Here is a 22,201-nt window from a genome sequence, read left to right on the forward strand (position 1 = left end):
AAATTCAACTTGAAACGCGAGTCTAAGTCGTAAATTTCGCAAGAAGTCTGTTTTTAGACTGACCTGACCCCCCTGCAAAGAAATATAATCAAAGCAAATGATTTAAGTCCCCTCAAAATCGAGCCAATGTCGAGGATCGTATATATAAGTTTTTATTCAGTGTAATTTGCGGCTAGTTTTCAGTTATGTCGATTTGTTTATCGTCTATTTTCGGCTTACAAATGTTCATTAGTCCCGGCGACACGTCGGTTGATCGATCGCCATGCCGAAGGCAATTGATCGCCTGATAACACTCGAAAGACATTCAGATACGGCCAGACTAGTGACTTGATTTAGGCGGCTAGTGGGCATTAAGCGAGCTCTAACTACGGATACGGATACCACATTTCGTATGGCGAAAATTGGTATGAAACGCACGTTCAATCAATTAAGCCTTCGCACAGCTGGATTGCAAACTCCGGCTGGTTGACAAAATTCGGAATCGGTCCCATTTCGAGGTGAGTCACCGAAGGTTGAGGAAGGGATTATTTGGCATTTGATTTGAGTGGCGAAAAAAGTTCGGTGAAGGTATTTTAAGTACTATTAGGCCCCCAGTTGTCAGAAATAAAGCCCAGATGGGCACTTACAATAATATAAATAGCAATAATATGTTCGTTGCTGCCTTTCAAATAATTAATTGGGTCAAAGTCAAAGAGTCAAATAGCAATAAAAACCAAAAATTTAATTTTCTCAGTCCAGAAGGCATTCTGTCATGTTTCGAACCCTCGTAAATAGTTTGTTTACATATGGTACTGATAATTCCAGTCTTTTTCAAGCATAAGACAATTATAAGACCATAAAAGTTCTTAACAAAAAACGCCAACTCAAAAGACCGGCGGTCTGTGATCAAACAAGTTCTAATCAAACCGTTTTTGCTTATGAGCCACTCAAATTACTCGAGACTTTTGCCAGTCATGTGGTAATCCAATGAAAAATGGATAAATAATGATGCGAGATGTGTGGATGTGTGAAGAAACCAAAGTTAATAAATCTCAATGGCTCTGTTTATAAATTAAAACCAATAATAAGCCACTTTTGCCTTTCTAGCCAAGTTAAAACCAACTTGCAATCATGCTAAACTCGTTGGAATGATACCGTTTGGCTATTTCCATGGATCGAACATCTTTATTTAGACTCCGCAGTCGGTTCGTTAATATAGAGTTGTTAAGGCATTCCTAATGATCCTAACGATGATCAAACCAGCTAATCAACCGTCACACTTTTTTGTACATTGCTCCTAGTTTCCTCGGAGGAAACTCACTTGACGACCAATGGATACAACTCTGGATTCTGGACCGCACAACAAGTGCATCTATCATTTTCCCGTCCCCTTTTCAGATCTCCTCTACCATTCAAAGTGCCAGTTGTTAGCTACTGAATACACAGCGAGAAAAAAGCAAAGTATTTCCATTTCCTTTCCAAGTTTAACATTTTTCGCGACTGAAGCAGCGACGTTCCTTATTAAAAACATAGTAATTGATCATAAAGCGACACTAACTAATTTCTTTGCGTGTTTTTATATGAATTTAGTGCCTGGTGGTCACTTGAAGACTTGAAGAGCGTTGTGCCTGTCACATGACTGTCTTCAGGAGCAACTCTTCACCAAGAACTTCTTTTTCCTTTTTGCTCTGGCATTAATTAATACATCGATCCACACACACACACGCACCACACAGTCTTGGTAAGGAAAATTGCCCGCCTGGGAGCGATGCGATGTACGAGAGGCAAAAAAAAAAAAGAATCGTAAAAGGAAATTGGCTGTTTTACCTTTGAGAGGCTGGCAAAATTCTCGTAAACAATTTGCACTTTTAATGAGCCAAAACCAAGTGTAACACACGCACAAGCACACCCGTTAGCCGTTAAGATTCCGATCCGCTGTTTAATTAGTTGGAGCCGTTGCTTCTCAAGCGCTTTGTTACGTTTTTTATTTATTTATTTTTTTTTTTTTTGTTCATTCCATTTCTTATTTTGTACTTTGTCAATCACCGAAATGTACGTTTGCGTGCTAGCGACATCCGTTGTTGACCGATTGAGCGACGCTCGAGAACTGTTTTTTCGCCGCGAGTGTTGGGTAGCACATACGATCGTAAGATCGTAAGCCTATCGATAGCAAAGTTGACTGACTGTCGTCGGTTATCGAAGTGAACCCAATGCAAAGCCAGCCGAACCCCAGAAGCGTTTGCTTGTCGTTCCGTTCCATTCGTTTGTGGTTGTCGCTTAAATTAAAACTCGGAATTTGGCTTAAACCAGTTGGGTGCACGCACACTATGTGCCAGCATATATAAAAATTTATATCAATATGTCCACGCCTCGCCTGTGATTCGTGCGTTGGCCAGCCGATCGTTCAAATAAAATAATAGTAGCGCACCACTCACACAAACGCGGAGTTGGAAAAATTGCATTGGCAGTTATCTAATTGCTGGCTGGCATGCTAGAATGAAAAGCATTGCGGTTGCAAAAAGTAGCAAATAACACCATCTAGTATCGAAAGTATGTACTTCCAGGCGCACGCACCACGGACCGGCACTGCTGTCACTATAGATCCCCTACTTGCATATTCATGAACCGCTCTGGGCTGTTGGGATAGCTTAGCTTCGTGGGTAATTTAAAGGATATGCGGTTGACATCTTAATTGGGGGCAGCACTTGCAGGTTGATATAAATAACATAAAAAAACAGCTTTTTTTCTCAACAGAAAACAGCAATTTTGGTAAAAATCACGTATACGCCAGGTGCCCGCTGGTAAAAGTGTGCTATAAAACAGGAGCTGAGAGTCACTTACGCTAAATATTTGTGTCTCTTAGCTCTCGCCTTAGCACACAATTTGAATATCCTAAGTCATTCTTAATTTGCATGCACCTAGAAAATATTACGCATACGCCGTGTTGACAGCCCCAGGCAATATATCGTAAACTATGCTCCAATTCACGAGACTGCACTCAATGGATGATTTAGTGCGGATCACTTCATAAATCATATCCTGTAGCTCATGCGAAATTTCGACATGGCCAAATTGTTAGCCGCTTATTCTCTTTTTATGTCATAATTACAAAAGCCTGTTGGTCGCTACTTGGGCGAAATTGCTGCGGAAAACGTTTAGGGGAACTGATTTATTTATTACGAACAGCATTACGGGGGCATGTAAACAAAACCGAACTGGAATTATTATCAACGCAGGCGGAATAGAAGCGGGAAAATGTAGAGAAGGAAATTGAGTCGAGCATGCAACAATCATTTCACGTGGGACGTGATTTAAGCAAAAATCAAAACATTATTAAATTGTTTACATGCAAATCCAATTGGAAATCGTGGCAAAAGTGGAAGATTTTCAAACACTGAACAAAAAATTGACGAAGTTCTTGTGATTAAAAATAATATTCCATTTAAATATTATTGAATTTTTATAATGCACATAGCACGGTAAATTCCTATTTATGTACAAAATGTTTTCAGTTATCTATAATGAAATCAATATAATTTTTGTATGTGCAGAAAGAAAGGAAGTATCATTTATTGTCATGCCTGGTTAATTGAGCTGATTGGCACACAGTGGCTCACCGAAAGAGGATTTTAACATATAAATTAATATAAATGGCATGCATTGATTACTTAACCATTATTTTGTTTACCTTGCATATAAAGAAAACAAAATGAGTCATATTGTTTATTTAGCTTATATACTTTTAACCCCTTTGTTTAGTTTCTCCACCCCTCGGAAAACATTCAGTGGCCTGCATTTACTTTTATTAGATTGTTCCGATACAAGCTGTTGTTGTCACTGCATTTTGTTTGTATTTGGCGACATTGACGCTATTGATAAGGCGTCATGAGAGTCGCCAGTGAGCGTAGGTAATAATTATATATATTTTATATAATTGGTGCAATCGAATGGGAAAGGTTATTTGGGCGGCAACAGAGCAGCAACAATTGAGTAGTGACAACACCCGCCCAGTTTTGCTTTATGTCAATTCTATATGCAACTTTGGGTTGGGCAGTATTAAAAACAAAATATTGACTTGGTATTAAAAATTAAAAGAATGCATAGCAACTTTAATAAAATGAAAATATTATTTCGTATCGTGGTACAAAAACGTTAAAAACATTTTTAAAATTTTCCAGCTTTAAAAAAATCTTATTTTCTTAAATTCAAATTCGGTTAATCCGTTACATTTCTGAAAGGGAAGCTTTCACTTGTAAGCAGCGATAAAAAGCTTACAGACTTGCAAGCTCAAAACTCAAGAGCTTTTTCAGTTAGTGATGACAGCGAAATAAAATATATCGATAACGGAAAGCGGGTTAAATATTTTACAAACCGAAAAATAACTTTAATAATAAATTACTATTAGTCTGTTATTAGTATCTTTGTTATTTGTCGAAGCAAATATCCAATTTCAATTTCAAAAAGTGCAATAAAGTCTTTAAATAGATAAAATGTCAAATGTTACACCAAGCTAAGAGACTTTTGTCGATCTTAAGAGCATTTTTCTCTTAAGGTCTCCGTTTTGAACGTTCTACTTCCATTTCGTTCCTTCAAAACAGCTGTGCGCCGAAACCACTTTTCAAATAAACAAGTTTCATTGATGAAAAATTAAATTGGTGCTAATTTTTTTTGCTAACTGATTGGCGTAGAGTTTTTCTTTGTCGTTTTTACTGTTGAAAATTGGCCAACTTGACATAAATTTGATATGCAGCTTACACAAGATTTTGCTTCTTGAAATTCTACCTTAACGTGGGCTAAAAAAAATCGTTTAGCGGGTAAAATTGCAATTTGCTATGGCGGGGGGATAAAGAATGCGAAAATTCGGGTGTAATGGATACCAAAAATTGAAATTTGTACAAATTGTTTATTTTTCGTGCCATTAATGCTTTGCCAAATGATTTCTCGGATAAACAAACACATAAACGATTCGCTTTGCCACTACTATCTACACAAATTTTTGATTTATGGAATTTCAGATCTAATGATCATAAAATAAAATGCAGAAGCGCATATTCCGTATTCCCCATATCCAAATAACCCCCATTCACGACATATCGTTTGAAGCTTAGATAAGAAGGAATTACCTTTCAAGAGTCCAATTTCGAACTGCGACTTAGTTTCTGAAAGAAAATCATTCTAAGACCAGGCAAATGGCTTTGCAAATTTATTACTCCGCTTCGAACGAGTTGTTGTGCAACTTCTAGAATTACCGCCGATAAGGAAACCCTTTCCTTATAATTACCCAATATGTGTATATATTTCTACGTTCGAAATCTGCGCAGTTGTAAAACAGAGTCTATACACCCCCTCACACCTAAAATCGATCGAATACAAATTTAATGGCACAGTGTCAGCAATTTTTCACTGTTGCCTGGTTGGTTTGTTTGTTAAACTTTATGACAAAATGCTAAAAATAAACTAGCAAACAAAGCGAAAAGTGAGCAGCAGTAACTGAAACAACAACTGAGCTTTGTTTCCTGTGATTCGCTAAGAATGTGAATGTGCAATAAATGCGGACAAAGAATGAGTTTTCAAGAAACTGTCGATAGAGATATTCCCGACTTATCCTTGGAGTGTCCTTGAGAAGTTGTTCGATAAGCGGGGGGTTTTTACTTCAGATAATATATATAATATACACTCATACTAATGAAAGTTTTTGATAAAATTCGAAAACGATATAACCTTCATACAGATCGTTTATCATTAAGGAAGTGTAGTGTATTTATTGTTTTACTAGCTTTTAGTGATTTATCTTATCATTTTTGGCACGATCACTGTTGGAATATACTATTCAACCTACAAAAATAACGTTAAACAACACTACTTTATATTTGATATGAATGGCCACACCTTTTATGCCATAAAACATATTGTAAGAGAATACCACTCTTTTTATTCCTTCTTTCCTTCTTGTACGTTTTTTGCTGTGAGTAGGTCGTGGTGCTGGTGTTGCAGTTGAAATAACTTAAAATATAAATCATAAAACTCAAACATAAACTTGACTATTTATTTATTTATTAAGAAAGGAAATATAAATTATAAATTACAACAGGTTATGGGCCCAGTCCATGCCTAATAAACAATTAAATTGTGAATTAAAGATTGTGAAAATAAATTGTGAAATAGCATTTTTTCACATTCTTGTGAAATAGCTTTTTTTTTCACATTCTTGTGAAATTATTTCCTTCTCAGAATTTGAGTGAAAAATGGACAAGGCTAAACGTAATATTAAGCCGTTTGATGGCGAGAAGTACGCGATTTGGAAATTTAGAATTAGGGCTCTTTTAGCCGAGCAAGATGTGCTTAAAGTAGTTGATGGTTTAATGCCTAACGAGGTAGATGACTCCTGGAAAAAGGCAGAGCGTTGTGCAAAAAGTACAATAATAGAGTACCTAAGCGACTCGTTTTTAAATTTCGCAACAAGCGACATTACGGCGCGTCAGATTCTTGAGAATTTGGACGCCGTTTATGAACGAAAAAGTTTGGCGTCGCAACTGGCGCTGCGAAAACGTTTGCTTTCTCTGAAGCTATCGAGTGAGATGTCACTATTAAGCCATTTTCATATTTTTGACGAACTTATAAGTGAATTGTTGGCAGCTGGTGCAAAAATAGAAGAGATGGATAAAATTTCTCATCTACTGATCACATTGCCTTCGTGTTACGATGGAATTATTACAGCGATAGAGACATTATCTGAAGAAAATTTGACATTGGCGTTTGTGAAAAATAGATTGCTGGATCAAGAAATTAAAATTAAAAATGACCACAACGATACAAGCAAGAAAGTTATGAACGCGATCGTGCACAACAATAATAACACTTATAAAAATAATTTGTTTAAAAATCGGGTAACTAAACCAAAGAAAATATTCAAGGGAAATTCAAAGTATAAAGTCAAGTGTCACCACTGTGGCAGAGAAGGCCACATTAAAAAAGATTGTTTCCATTATAAAAGAATATTAAATAATAAAAATAAAGAAAATGAAAAACAAGTTCAAACTGCAACAACACACGGCATTGCGTTTATGGTAAAAGAAGTGAATAATACTTCAGTGATGGACAACTGCGGGTTTGTCCTTGATTCTGGTGCTAGTGACCATCTTATAAATGATGAGTCGCTGTATACCGACAGTGTGGAGGTTGTGCCTCCACTTAAGATTGCAGTGGCCAAGCAAGGCGAATTTATTTATGCCACTAAGCGTGGTATTGTCCGACTACGGAATGACCATGAGATTACACTGGAGGATGTACTCTTTTGTAAGGAAGCTGCTGGTAATTTGATGTCCGTAAAGCGTCTCCAAGAGGCAGGAATGTCGATCGAATTTGACAAAAGCGGTGTAACCATTTCGAAAAATGGGTTAATGGTTGTCAAAAATTCAGGTATGTTAAACAATGTACCTGTGATCAATTTTCAAGCATATTCTATAAATGCTAAGCATAAAAATAATTTTCGTTTATGGCATGAGAGGTTTGGCCATATAAGCGATGGCAAATTATTAGAAATAAAACGAAAGAATATGTTTAGTGATCAAAGTCTTCTAAACAACTTAGAGTTATCATGTGAAATTTGTGAACCCTGTTTAAATGGTAAACAGGCAAGACTTCCTTTTAAACAATTGAAAGATAAGACCCATATTAAAAGACCACTTTTTGTAGTACACTCAGATGTCTGTGGGCCTATTACTCCAGTTACTTTAGATGATAAAAATTATTTTGTGATCTTTGTTGATCAGTTTACACATTATTGTGTAACTTATTTAATTAAATATAAATCTGATGTGTTTAGCATGTTTCAAGATTTTGTAGCCAAGAGTGAAGCTCATTTTAATTTAAAGGTTGTGTACTTATACATTGACAATGGTAGAGAATACTTGTCAAATGAGATGAGACAATTTTGTGTTAAGAAAGGAATTTCTTATCACTTAACAGTGCCACATACACCTCAGTTAAATGGTGTTTCTGAGAGAATGATAAGAACCATTACGGAAAAAGCTCGAACCATGGTTAGTGGTGCAAAGCTAGATAAAAGCTTTTGGGGCGAAGCAGTATTAACTGCTACTTATTTAATCAACAGAATTCCTAGTAGAGCACTTGTTGATAGTTCAAAGACCCCATATGAGATGTGGCACAATAAGAAGCCATACTTAAAACATTTGAGAGTGTTTGGTGCAACTGTTTATGTGCATATTAAAAACAAACAAGGAAAGTTTGATGATAAATCATTTAAAAGTATTTTTGTGGGCTATGAACCCAATGGTTTTAAGTTGTGGGATGCTGTAAATGAAAAATTTATTGTCGCAAGAGATGTTGTTGTCGATGAAACCAATATGGTTAATTCTAGAGCTGTTAAATTTGAAACAGTGTTCCTGAAAGATAGTAAGGAAAGTGAAAATAAAAATTTTCCGAATGACAGTAGGAAAATAATACAAACAGAGTTCCCGAATGAGAGTAAGGAATGCGACAACATACAATTCCTGAAAGATAGTAAGGAAAGTGAAAATAAAAATTTTCCGAATGACAGTAGGAAAATAATACAAACAGAATTCCCGAATGAGAGTAAGGAATGCGACAACATACAATTCCTGAAAGATAGTAAGGAAAGTAATAAATATTTTCTGAATGAGAGTAAGAAAAGAAAGCGAGATGATCACCTGAATGAAAGTAAGGGATCAGGCAACCCGAATGAGAGTAGGGAAAGTGAAACAGCAGAGCACTTAAAAGAAATTGGAATTGATAATCCAACTAAAAATGATGGCATAGAAATTATTAATAGAAGAAGTGAGAGATTAAAGACTAAGCCTCAGATATCCTATAATGAAGAGGATAATAGTCTAAATAAAGTTGTTCTAAATGCTCACACTATATTTAACGATGTCCCAAATTCATTTGATGAAATTCAATATAGGGATGATAAATCTTCTTGGGAAGAAGCCATCAATACAGAGTTAAATGCTCATAAAATTAATAATACTTGGACAATTACAAAAAGGCCTGAAAACAAAAATATTGTAGATAGCAGATGGGTATTTTCTGTTAAATATAATGAACTTGGAAATCCAATTAGATACAAAGCTAGATTGGTTGCACGAGGATTCACTCAAAAATACCAAATAGACTATGAAGAGACATTTGCTCCTGTAGCTAGAATTTCAAGTTTCCGATTTATATTGTCATTAGTAATACAGTATAACTTGAAAGTCCATCAAATGGATGTAAAAACAGCTTTCTTAAATGGCACGTTAAAAGAGGAAATTTATATGAGACTTCCTCAAGGTATATCGTGTAATAGTGACAATGTGTGTAAATTGAATAAGGCAATTTACGGACTCAAGCAAGCGGCTAGATGCTGGTTTGAAGTATTTGAGCAAGCATTGAAAGAGTGTGAGTTTGTAAACTCTTCAGTTGATCGCTGTATATATATTTTAGACAAAGGTAACATCAATGAAAACATATATGTATTATTATATGTAGATGATGTGGTTATAGCTACAGGAGATATGACAAGAATGAATAACTTCAAAAGGTATTTAATGGAAAAGTTTAGGATGACTGACCTAAATGAAATAAAACATTTTATTGGAATTAGGATAGAGATGCAGGAAGATAAAATCTATTTAAGCCAATCTGCATATGTTAAAAAAATTTTAAGTAAATTTAACATGGAAAATTGTAATGCAGTTAGTACTCCTTTACCTAGTAAAATAAATTATGAATTACTTAATTCAGATGAAGACTGCAATACCCCATGCCGTAGCCTCATAGGATGTTTAATGTACATAATGCTTTGTACACGCCCAGATTTAACTACTGCAGTAAATATCTTGAGCAGATATAGTAGCAAAAATAACTCCGAATTATGGCAGAACTTAAAAAGAGTTCTTAGATATTTGAAGGGCACTATCGATATGAAATTGATTTTTAAAAAGAACTTGGCATTTGAAAATAAAATTATTGGTTATGTGGATTCTGATTGGGCTGGTAGTGAAATTGATAGAAAAAGTACAACAGGGTATTTATTCAAAATGTTTGATTTTAATCTCATTTGTTGGAATACAAAGAGACAGAACTCAGTAGCAGCCTCATCAACTGAAGCTGAGTATATGGCCCTATTTGAAGCCGTGAGAGAAGCTCTATGGCTTAAATTTTTATTAACTAGTATTAACATTAAACTAGAAAACCCCATTAAAATTTACGAAGACAATCAAGGCTGTATTAGCATAGCAAACAATCCCTCATGTCATAAACGAGCTAAACATATTGATATTAAATATCATTTTGCCAGAGAGCAAGTTCAGAATAATGTGATTTGTCTTGAGTATATTCCTACAGAGAATCAACTGGCTGACATATTTACAAAACCGTTGCCTGCTGCGAGATTTGTGGAGTTACGAGACAAATTGGGTTTGCTGCAAGACGACCAATCGAATGCTGAATGAAATTTTTATATATATTTTTCAAATTTAAATTCCTGTAAACATATTTTGTTACAATGATCTGATCGGGTTTTTCTGGGTTTTCCCCGTATCCTCGCAGCAAATGCTGGATCAGTTAACACTTCCCAGAATGCACACCACCCACATTTGATAGTTACTAATGAATATTATTGTTATGTTTTTAATTATAGACGTTATTTTTGAGGGGGCGTGTTGGAATATACTATTCAACCTACAAAAATAACGTTAAACAACACTACTTTATATTTGATATGAATGGCCACACCTTTTATGCCATAAAACATATTGTAAGAGAATACCACTCTTTTTATTCCTTCTTTCCTTCTTGTACGTTTTTTGCTGTGAGTAGGTCGTGGTGCTGGTGTTGCAGTTGAAATAACTTAAAATATAAATCATAAAACTCAAACATAAACTTGACTATTTATTTATTTATTAAGAAAGGAAATATAAATTATAAATTACAACAATCACTTTCGGCTCTAAGGCGGAGAAAAGGGCTTAAAGACCCTGAGCCTTAATTGTTTATTCAAAGCACGGACCAGAAAAAGACAGCACTGGAGCAGTCGAAAGAGATGGGTATATAGACAAAAGGGCGCCTTGGCGAAAAAAAAAATTATTCAAAGGCCGAACGATTGTGCAATCACAAAGTTCGTAGGCGGCATAAATCCATAAATAAACAATAAGTATGAATAAATAAGTTGCTGTTCGACAACAGCGAACAGTAATTGCATATTAAAATGGAGCTTACATGTTGGACGAAAAGTGAAGAAATTCCAGGGTCGATGTAAATGTTATGGTTCCAGTCGCAGAGAATCGCTCTCTTTTCTTCTTGTTGTTGCGATCAGCCGGCTTTTGCGAAGAAAGTTTCTTCGTTTCCACTTGTTGATTTGTGATCGGCTGTCTCGCTCGCGCACTCTTCAGTTTCCTCGTTAATTCACAGGAAGCACAGAATTAAGGCCGAAAATATATTTATAAATGAAATGCAGGCGGCACACGAAACTTCGCCATCAATTTAGACGGCCTGCACTTTTGTTTTCTCGAGTCTTTCCACTTGCGTTGCGTTTCTATGAAATTGGGCATTAAAATTTAAATGCTATTAGCCACAGAACACGAACACGAAAGATTGGGAAATGAAATGAAGGAGAGAGAGTGAGAGAGAGTTCTCTCACTCGTCGCTGTTATTGTTATCACCTGAGTCGAATACAGTGGGACCCCCACTTGAAGATGCAAACAAGACTGAGCTTTTACCAATAGTATTCAATAGTTCACTGATATCGATTAAATAATTTTAAAACTTTTGATCAACATTGCTGATTAACGCTTATTGGATTTAAGAACATTCGATTTGTTAATACTTGTGATCTGGCTTAATATGATAATTTAAGTCGAGCCCCACTGTACTCTTTCTCGCGGATTTTATCGCTCACTCTTTTTGTTTTCAGTTCACTCTCTCTCGCTCCGCATAGTTTGACTTGTTGTTGTTTCTGCCAGCGTAGCGTAGTTAACTTGAGCGGCAGCAACAACAACATCAGCCATACTTGTTGCTAAAAATAGTAGCGGCGGCGAGACAGAAACAGAAAACAGAAAAACAGCGCGGCAGAATAAAATATGAAAAGGCGCACAAATTGGAAAAAATTGTACATGACGAGCAACAAAAACAAGCAGCAAGTAACAAAAAGGAGGAGGAGTAGTTACAACAACAACTGAGCTTCTGTTGAAATATATCAGAGAAAAGAAAGGCAAAGAGGCAGATCGGCGTAGAAAGGAAATGCGACGCAAAACTGCAGTCAAAGAATTAGTTGGAATGATGGACTGAAAAGTGTCAAGTTTAGCACGGAAAATTCGTCAGCTGAAGTGCGAAAGAGACAGAGCGAACGAGCAGCTAACAAGTGATTTTCCATGAAATTAATTGCAGACTGCATTTGAATTAATAATTTTCCACTTTGAAATCACAAACTAAAAGAGAGCCGCTCTCTCTTCCACTCTCTTCGCTTAATGCACCAAAACTGCATTCACAATTCACGTTTTACTAATATTTAGTCAACTTTAACCACTGCCTTTGCTTTAATTGCTTTTTAAGGCAAATAGTTGCACATATGGAAAACGCTAGTTGTTGTTTTATTTTAGAATTCAGAATTGAGCACAAATGCTAGATCGTACGACTAGCGAAAGCAGCAACAACTAACCAAGTGGCACGCACACACAAGCACAAGTCGATGAAAAACCACCGAACTAAATGGCGATGTGGATTATTCTGATAAACGCCAATGCCATATATATATATATTTTTTTTCTTTTATTAAGAACTTGTGCCAAAATTTGCAGGAAAACCACGCGTTGCATTGATTCTTATAAAAATGCCGCTAAAGTCAATTCCAAGCACGATCGCGACAAATGACAACCGCACAGCACGAGAAATTCCAACAGACTGAAAATGAAACAAACAACTTACTCGCTACCACTACTCGAATATTATGAAATAAAGAGCACATTAGCATTTTTTCTCTTAATTTTTAAAAAATTATTTTCTCTTCTGATGCAATGTTATGAATTAGCGTTGAGATAGAAAAAAAAAATTTAAAACAATATTATGCTCAATCCTTTCTACAAATTAATTACTTTAATCAAATAACAAAATATTCATATTAATAAAAGTGTACTTTGTTTGTTAACGTAAATATACTATGTGAAAGGAGTAGATTTAGTAGAGTAGTAGAATTTATAATATTTTCCCTGCTAGTTCTCTCAGAGATGATGTATCAGTTTGATTTTAATAATCATTCCGAATGAAATCATCATTGAAGTTGGTCAAGATCGGTCTTAAATTAATCTAGTATTATAAATTGCCAATGCAGGATTAACTCTGCGCCATGATTTATTCAACTTTTCTCGTATACTTTTGGAACTAACAGCACACAACGCCTATCCGTTTACGACAAATGGTGTTTGTTTTTGGAACTAATACAGCGCCATTTTTCATTTTAGTGATTTCTAACTTACGTTGTACGTTACATTTCAGATTTATTATGCATGTAAGATGTAGAATGTCATAGCAACTGGCCGTCATGTATGTAAATATGTGTATGTATAGGCATTTCAGAGCCATTTTCTGCTCATATGTAGGGGTGGAGCCTGAGAAGAGAGAAAATCCCAAAAGGGGAATAAGAAACTGGGAAATTTTACTATTTAACTCGTTTCGTAAGAGGGTATACTAGATTTGTTAAGAAGTATATAACAGGTAGAATGAATTTTCCGATCTTTTATGGTACATAAAAAGACATTTTTTGAAACATGTTGAAAATTCAAAATTTTTTAATTAAACATAAATGTTTAAGTGGAATAAGTAACATATTGTAAAAATTATTTATTAATTTTAACCGTTATTTATGTACAATTTCGTAAGGTTAGAAAAATCCAAGGATCTTTGGTCGGGAATTTCCCTCAAGAAGGCGTTGCAAACTTAAGACCACCCACCCCCAGTATTGTGCCACCCCTCCCCAACTTCGCAACCCTCTTTTCACCCCTCTGCCGCTCTCGCAGTCGACGTCGCCGGGAAGGAAGGAAAGAGATAGCAGCTGGGAGAAAGGACAAAAGGAGAAACGGGTCGGTGGAAAAGGAGGAGGAGAAAGTAGAGGAAAAGTGAGGCGGCAGCAAAAGTTGATTAGATGGATTTCGTTTGGTTTTTGTGTTTTTAATCACACACCAATTTCATTTATTAAATCTTCGCATCAGCATTTCATTTCTCGCATTCCCTATCTTTCTCTTTCCCTCCTTCTGTCTCTTTCGCTTGTGCAGTGCCTTTTTTGTTTGGCTTTGCGACGGCATTTTTGTATTTTCTGTACCGTAGTGTTTGCTCGTTTGGCCTTCTCTTTTCTCTCGCACTCCTGTTTGTTTGTTTGTTGTTTTCCCGTTCACTCATTGTCACGAGCAATTTCACTCTCTCTCCACACCCCACCACCCCCGTCTCTGCCCATCTTTTGGCCCAGGCAAAACTTTTTGCAAAATGAAATTGTTTTCGTATTAACAATTTCATTAAAATTAAATTACTTTTATTATTCCGACAGAATCAGACAAACGAAAGGAGAAAAAAGCCAGCCTCCCCTGCCGCCCCCTCACCCCTTTCAGCCATTTTGGCCCCCCATTCTACCCCCTTATTGTAAATAAGCCAAAAGCTTGGCGTCTGTTTTCTTCAGCTGTCAAACAAATTAATTGCGCTTTTAATTAATTTCGTTGGCTTTTAGAGTGGAAAGATGTGATCTTATAATATATAATATACTAAAAGCTAAATTGTTTAACAAAATTGTTACCCTTTCTTCGAAAAAACACTTATTTCTTGCAATAAAAAAAGAGCCAAATAATGTTCGTCGTAAATAAGAAATTCACCACTTATGTACAGCCGTATGATAAATAAAATATCCTAAATGCGATACCGCATTTCCCAATAAATAACATTGAATAAACGCCATTCCGCATACTTTTGGGCCGCAGCTCCTTTCACTCTAATTCTGTTTAGCCATTTATTTTATTTAGGCATTTCATAGAACGATTACCATGCCACTCCGCCTTTTCTTCCAAATTGTTGTATTCCCAAATTGTAGTCGAAGACATGCCTCCAAATGGATTCCGTGGAAGCCGTTTTGCCTCTTTTAGCCAAATGATGCGTAGGCCATAAAACCGAAAGGCCAACGATGGAGTCTTGGCCATTTGCTTAGGCGCTGGGCGTGGCTCCAGCCCCATACTCACCCAATAATAAATATACACTGACAGATTTGTGTTTAATACTTAAGCGAATTTATAATTTAATATTTACCTTTAAACTTAACATGCAAGTTATTTTAAAGCTCGAAAACATTTTAATATTTTTGGAGTTGTTTTAAATATTTTTAATATTATATAACTTGAAGTGCACTATTTTCCTTTGTGCCTGAAACAATTTTTGATGGCGCCCATAAATTTTCGAGGCTCTTTTCAAGCCTACGAATGCGAGTTGAAATGTCGCATCATAAATAAACGGGCATCGTTTTCAGGAGTCAGGTGATGAAGGCATCGGAATGCCGATAAAAAAGTGGTAAGGGTTGGTTTTTGCCAATGGGAAGTGGCCTCCAAATAAACCGCAATGCAATTTGGTCCAAAAGAAGTTAATAAAATTTCGACAAGCGGAAAGGGGACTTCCGTTGATATTTCATGAGTTTCCTGGGTAGACTGATGCTTATGAGATCAATGGCGTAGGCAATATTAAAAAGGGGTTTTAATAAGATCTTTTCTCAACTTTAAGTTACCTTTCATATTTCTGGTTCATATGCTTCAGCATCTCGATGAGGTCTGAAATGGTTATTAATTGCCCCAAAACCTTTGCCACCTGCCGTCTCGCTTCCCCATTTCGCGCTGTCCCTTTCGGGCGGCTATTCATTTTCGGAGGCTGCGCCATTTTGGCTTGGAAAATTTATAAACGTAATTGAGATGCCTTCGCCGCAGCGCATTTTCCCCACCCAGCACTTCCCAACACCCCCCTTATTTCTCGCCACCCAACTGGCCGCACGTAAAATGCATTAACTGCTGCTTCTGGCCTCGTCCTGGTCCCGGATCAGGATCCGTATCCGGATCCGGTTACAGTTACGGGTTTTCACTCCTGGCAAAAGTCCGAGGCACTCGCAATTTGGTTTTCGGAAAATAAGCAATTTGTAAATTGAAAACGGTCGTTTCAGGGGCCAGCGAGGGGGTTTTTTTGGGGGGGGGGCGAAACTGCAGTTACATGCGGCCATTTACTACGTGGGCGTTGGCCAGGGGGCGTGGCAGGCTAGAACTGGCTTCGCGGAAGCTGGAAATTAATTATTTGCCATTAGGGCTAAGTAGATGATATAAAAAGTGGCAGCAAAGCGTGCTCCAAAAGGGGCAGTGGGTGTGGAAGGCGGAGGGCTGGAAAAAACGTGAAGTGGGGTTGGGGGGGGGTAAATGGATGGCAGACTGGAGATTGTCCTGCTATTGAGGCGGTTTTCTGCCGGGTGGGGCTCAGCTCTGCAGGCAATTTAGACAGTCAAGTGCCCATATAAATTACATAAATTTCACCCAGGAACTGCCGGGCACCGAGAAAATGGTGGAAAAGGGATAATAAATAAGTACTTTAGTTCAAATTGTAGAAAGATATTAGAAGATTAAGAAAGCCAAGGCGTGCTATTTGCTTAAGTTATTAATAAGCGCATCTCTAAGTAATTTTTGTAAAATTATAACAAATAGCTCATAACAACAAAGCTTATCACATAACTGATAACTTCGCCAATATTGACAATTTTATGACAAGCAAACTGTTATAAAATCATCCACCCAAAGTGGAAAATGCAACACGAGTAGTTTCCGTGGATGGAAAAATCTTTTTTCCTCCTCCGAATCGCTGGAAACTCACCTGCCAAAGGAAGAGGCGTTAGAAGCCGAGTGCCACGCCTTCTCTCTGGCGTCCAAAACGAATCCCAGACTCATCTATTATGAAGTAGGTAATTCCACTAAAACGAACCAACCAAGAAAAGCGCCGAAAATGTAGAGGGAGTGGAAAATAAACACAATCAAAGAGGACAAAACAAAATTTAAGCGCAAAATGAAATGAAATTCGGATTGGAAATGAAACTAAAATACAAACTAATGATGGAGGAACGTAGTGGGGCCGCAATCCAGGAGCCTGTGGGTGGCAAAGGAAGTAAGCTAACAATAGACAAAGTCATAAATCAGGGCGCCAATTTGCAGGCCTGACAGGCTACCCCCAAATGAAAGGAGCGGCAGGCGAGGGGAGAGCGTAGGAGAGCCAGAAGAAACTGAATAGTTATCCTGCACGCCCAAAATGCCAAATTCAGAACACTTTAAAAAATATATTCTCAAATGATGATCAAGTTTTTACAATTGGATTATGATAATAAAATAGAAAGCAGTTGCAAAATATTATAAAAAATATTACATGTTTTTTTTAGAATTTGAAGAGCATCTACTCATACTATTTCAAAGATTGTAAAGCAAAGTATTTTATTTCGCTTGATATTTATATAATGTTTTACCTAGGAATAAGAACATTTCAGGTAAGATTTGTGATGGAATTACGGCAGTGCATAAAAGGGGAAGAATAGGGACTGCGGAAGGCCACAAATTCATTTCGTAATTGTGGCCAAAGAGCCATGTGGCAAGAAGGGGGGGTGGGGTTGAGAGAGGGGTCAGAGGTCGAGGGGCGAAGGACAGCTAGAGGAACCCATTCAGGCAAACAATAATAAATGGGATCCAAGATGGCGTCACTGGGATTGGGAATTGCTATTATACGGGGTGTTTTCTTCTTTGGGGGAGGAAACAGAAAAGCCATAACAATGATGCTCCATAATAAATTAACTGAAATTCACTTAGTTATTTATTTTTTGCCCAAGATGAGAGATTAATCTAAATAAATTGAGTTGTCAAGTGGGGCACAAAGAAAAGAAAAAGTTCGTGGGGGGTGGGGAGGGGTAAAAAATGATATGCCAAATAAATACCAACGGTGAGTAATCGTTTTCTTATTGTTACTGCTGTAGTATCCTCTTCCTCTTCCCCGAAGAGCACCAAAGCGATTCCCCGAAGAAGGCGATTCTTCTTCCCGTATCGCCCATTTCTTCCCGCATCCCCCACCCCCCTGCCCCACACACATTCACCACACTTAACGATGAAAATCCAATTTAAGGCTGCCTCAGTTGTTTGCGCTCTCCTTCCCCCCCTTGGGGCTAGTCCCGTCTCTTTCGCTCGCTCTCTCCTTGCCACCTAAATAAAGTGTAATAAAATAAAGTAGATAGGGATAAGAGTAGATAGGGATATTAGGAACACGAGAGCCCCTTCAACGTTTCTGTTTTTGTTTTTGCAGCTCTCCATGCCGAAAATTCAATTTCCACAATGAAAATGCGCGAGAAAATTGTCTTACATGCCGGAGAAAGAGCAAAAGAGAGAGGGAGTGAGGGGGTTGGGTGAGCGAGCGAGATGGGTATATGTCTCGAAACAACTGCGCTTTGGTTTGCTGGCTGCGCGGCGCATGCGCGAGCGAAAATAACGGGAAATGGCAAAGGCGGCGCTTAGGGGCATCATCCCCATTCCTCCTCCTCCATCTCTTTCCCACCCGCAGCCATCTTTCTGCCGGCGCAGATCTAATTTGCAGCCGACTGCGCTGTCGACGTTGCGACTGCGGCAAGCACCGTTAGATCATTCGCATTCTGACGTTTCACGCGGTCGGTTGAACACTATCCACACTACTATATATATGTCATATAGATCTTACTAAATCCCCCGAAAAAATACGTATTACCCGTCTGGATTAAATGACAATTTTTTAATCTCTAAAAGGAAACTTTTCCGTCGGCAAAACGGTGCTGCGAACAAGGCTGGAAAAACTCAAAACTCCTCATAGACATCCAGCTCCTTCAAGTGCTAAACCTACGTGTGTGTTTGTTCTTAACCCAAAACTAACTACTCTTTGCGGCCTATTACCTCTGAGATTGAGCGTGTAATTTGTAGAGGAATCCTTAACATTGCCCAACTTCCTTTGTGATTCGCCCACGTATCCTTGTTGAAAACTTTTTGCAAAACTTCCTGGCAAGTGTTTAGACTTGTTTAGCTCGGGGAAACTTTCGCACCTTTGTCTTGCGTGTTCGTTCGTTCTGTGAAAATTGCGAAAAAGTTAAACTCAAACAGAGCTCAGCGCCAAAAAGTCAAAAAAACAAGAGCGACAAGGGATTTTCTTCTGTCACACGCTTGAAGTATTGCTGCCAAAATTTTCACGGACGGTAATAAGGTAATATCTCTTATGCACTCATTTGATTTATAACAAAGTCGGAAATTCCTTTAGAAAAGAATTATTATTAACGGGTTTTGGAACGTTATGATCGAATTGTTTGTTATCCTCAAGCAACTGATTCAAAAGATAATCCTCAACTTCCCATTCAAATCGCAGCACACCGTGCGCTCATAATTTATTTAGACGCTTTTAATTTGCATTAAGGAAATTTCCTAATGAGTTTCAGTGTGATAAGAATCTCGGCCTTCGAGAGTCCGGAGTCCTGGAGTGTGTGTTTTTGTGAGCCAGACCCGAAGTGTCTGGCAAAAGTGTTTGTGCCGATGCCTTTCCTGTGAGAAATCGCACAAAACTCGTCAAGCACTTGAAGTGCAAATGTGAAAGAAGCGTGGATTGGAGGCGAAAAAAGAATTAAAACCAAAATTGGTGTATGCATAAAGGATTCGGCAGCAAGGATCCAAAAGGAGATTGCCCCCGAAAACAGCAAGGGATGGGGTATTTCGGTTGAAAACTCGCCGCTTAATTGAAGACAGACCAAAAGTTGATCACTCCGCAAATGCAGTTTGAATAATTGATGGTAATTAAGAGAGGGAAAAAAAGAGGAGACAGCTCGTGGATTCCGATTCTCCATGTGCGCAACGGAGATGGAGCAAGGGTACAAAATCAATGGCAAATAATTCGCCAAAGAGCAAACCAAACAAAAAAAAAAAGAAGTGGGGAAAACGAAGTTTCAAATTAAATTGATCAACCGCAAATTAATTGGCAGCCATGCAAACGTTCAACGCTCCACTGGATGCCACGCCCACGCAAGAGGGCGGTGGGTGGCACACAGGGTTGGGAAGTCTGACTGGATGGATCCACATAGGAGTCAATTGGAGTTGACGAACGGTTTTTCCATTCGTCGCCAAGTTTTGTTCGATTCGTTCAACTCAATTAGGGAAGCATGGGTGCAAAAAAGGGGCAGTGAAATGGGCGCTGAATGGGGGGGTTAAAAAGGGGGCTGGTGCGATAGGGCCGCATACAAATAAAATACAATTTGGCATATTTAAATTAGCAAATGGAATTACCGCAGAGAACGTTAGTCGAAGGAGGTTAGTTCGGCCATGTTTATTGATTGCTTGATTGAATTGGGCAACGAATTGGTGAATGCTCCAAATTGATGGATAGATTGGAGTCCACACATTCTCGCCGAGGCTTTCCATATGCAAATGAGACATGTCACCGTACCACTAGTTTCAAAAAGATATTTAACCATCTAAATATTAACTTATTGTAATATATTAATATATTTATAATGAATAATTCGACAATTAGAACTGATTATCTGTATATAGCATATTCATTTGATTTCGTCATCACACTCTTAGCAAATTTCATAGCCCACTTTAATTCATCCCCTGTGTTTCTCAATCACTTAACGACCCCCCACAAAGCTTAATAAATATATGGTGCCAACACCTCCCATACCCTAACCAACTGAAATGCACAAAACAATTTGCTTTAATTAAACAGAAAATTCAATCAAAATATTTATAAAACAAGAAGACCAAGTCAGTAGGGGTGATCAACGGATTTTCCTCCCCATGCGGGCGCCCCGAAGATGACGATATACCATACATATATGTATTTATGTATGTATATCAAGTATATATAATTGAAAGGGTTAGCTTTCGGAATCGGCTCTGTTTGGCTTTCGAGTTTGTATAAGCTGGCGGCACTTGGACACGAAAAACTGGCGGGGGTGCAACACGGCTGCCTAATTCAATTTACGCTCATTTTTTGCAGTGCAGCATTCGGGCGCTGATTCGCTGGTGGGTGGCTCTCCGGCCAAATGCACTGCATCATTTCGGTCCGATTTACACTGAGGCTCTGATTCCCTGATTCTAGGCGCGAGCCAATTGACACAATCAAATTCGAACCTCGCAAATTCGCTTAATGCGCCGCGAGACAAAAACAAGAGCAGCAAAAAAATATGCAAAAAAAAAAAGGAAAACGCTCAACCAAAACTGCAATCAAGAGGGATACTTAGATGGGGGCATATGCAAATGGTTTGGCTAGACAGTGGAGATTCCAAAAACATGAAAGTGTAACAACTTGTATGTATTTCATTTAAATATTAGATAGATCATTGAGTAGATAGATCATAACTCTCAGCTACTGTGATATGAATATTATATTGAAAAATCCTTTCCGCACCTGGAAGCTCTACTGTATCCATCATATCACAGCCCACTCCAAGTTGGATCATCAGTGGCAGACTGCGCCAGTTTAGTTTGATTACGCCGGCCGGACAGGCAGACATTTCTAAAAACGGATGCACTTTACTTCGGTGGCAAAAGTGATAACCTCATCGCTGGACGGCCAGTTTACCGCCACCCACTTCCACCTCCTCCTCCTCCTCCCATTACCATATCATCTCACCTCAGTGGGAAATTATCGCGCTCTCGGTTTGGGGCAACAACAAAAACAAAAAAAACTAGGAAAACTAGAGCTAAACGAGTGTGTGGGTGGGCGGTAGGCAATTTCGCAAATGCGTTTAAGTGGCTCTAATGCCAGCGGGACGGGGCTTTGGAGCAGGGATGCGCACGTGGATATGCCCATGGATGTGATATCCACAAGCGGAGGCACTGCAGCAGTCTGTTTGCGAATTATCCCACTTTCCAGCTGCACTGCACTCTTGCGAATCTGTGTGTTTCTGCGTCTCGTCGCGATTTGGCGAACCGAGATTCGAGTGGCCGATAAGTCCATTAGTGCAACTGGCCCTGGGAATGAAAGCAGGTCGGTGGTGGGTTTGCATCTGACCTTCAAGAGGCGGCAAAAGTGCAGGAAAAAATTCCAAAAATATGTCTGTCTTCTGACCTTCTGAATATGGTATTTTATACATATTTGAATGACACGTAGAAAATTATAATGAAAGTTATCTGTTCTTATTCCATTATCAAAA

At 38.1% G+C, this 22,201-nt stretch overlaps 2 protein-coding genes across 7 annotated transcripts in view, besides 1 other annotated feature; one reads left to right on the forward strand and one right to left on the reverse strand.

Annotated features, from left to right (window-relative positions):
* Positions 1-12,904, reverse strand: part of for (foraging) — a 34,880-nt gene extending 21,976 nt beyond the window's left edge. For 2 of the 5 annotated variants that reach the window (NM_001369953.1, NM_058139.4), the window contains exons 1-2: positions 12,659-12,904; positions 11,221-11,536 (exon numbers count right to left, since the gene is read on the reverse strand). The gene's annotated coding sequence lies outside the window, so the exon portion shown is untranslated. Of the gene's footprint in view, positions 1-1,806; positions 2,090-11,220; positions 11,537-12,658 lie in introns of those variants that run through there. The other 3 variants (NM_001369954.1, NM_205906.2, NM_205904.2) reach the window with 2 other exon arrangements.
* Positions 5,794-10,938: a mobile genetic element.
* A 5,791-nt stretch (positions 12,905-18,695) lies between the features above and the next one.
* Drgx (Dorsal root ganglia homeobox) overlaps positions 18,696-22,201 on the forward strand; it is a 29,370-nt gene continuing 25,864 nt past the window's right edge. For both annotated transcript variants that reach the window (NM_001298663.1, NM_001103605.2), the window contains exon 1: positions 18,696-19,257. The gene's annotated coding sequence lies outside the window, so the exon portion shown is untranslated. The remainder of the gene's footprint in view (positions 19,258-22,201) is intronic.

The sequence above is a fragment of the Drosophila melanogaster genome, chromosome 2L, assembly GCF_000001215.4.
Source record: "Drosophila melanogaster chromosome 2L".
In the NCBI taxonomy this organism is placed as follows: Eukaryota; Metazoa; Arthropoda; class Insecta; order Diptera; family Drosophilidae; genus Drosophila; species Drosophila melanogaster.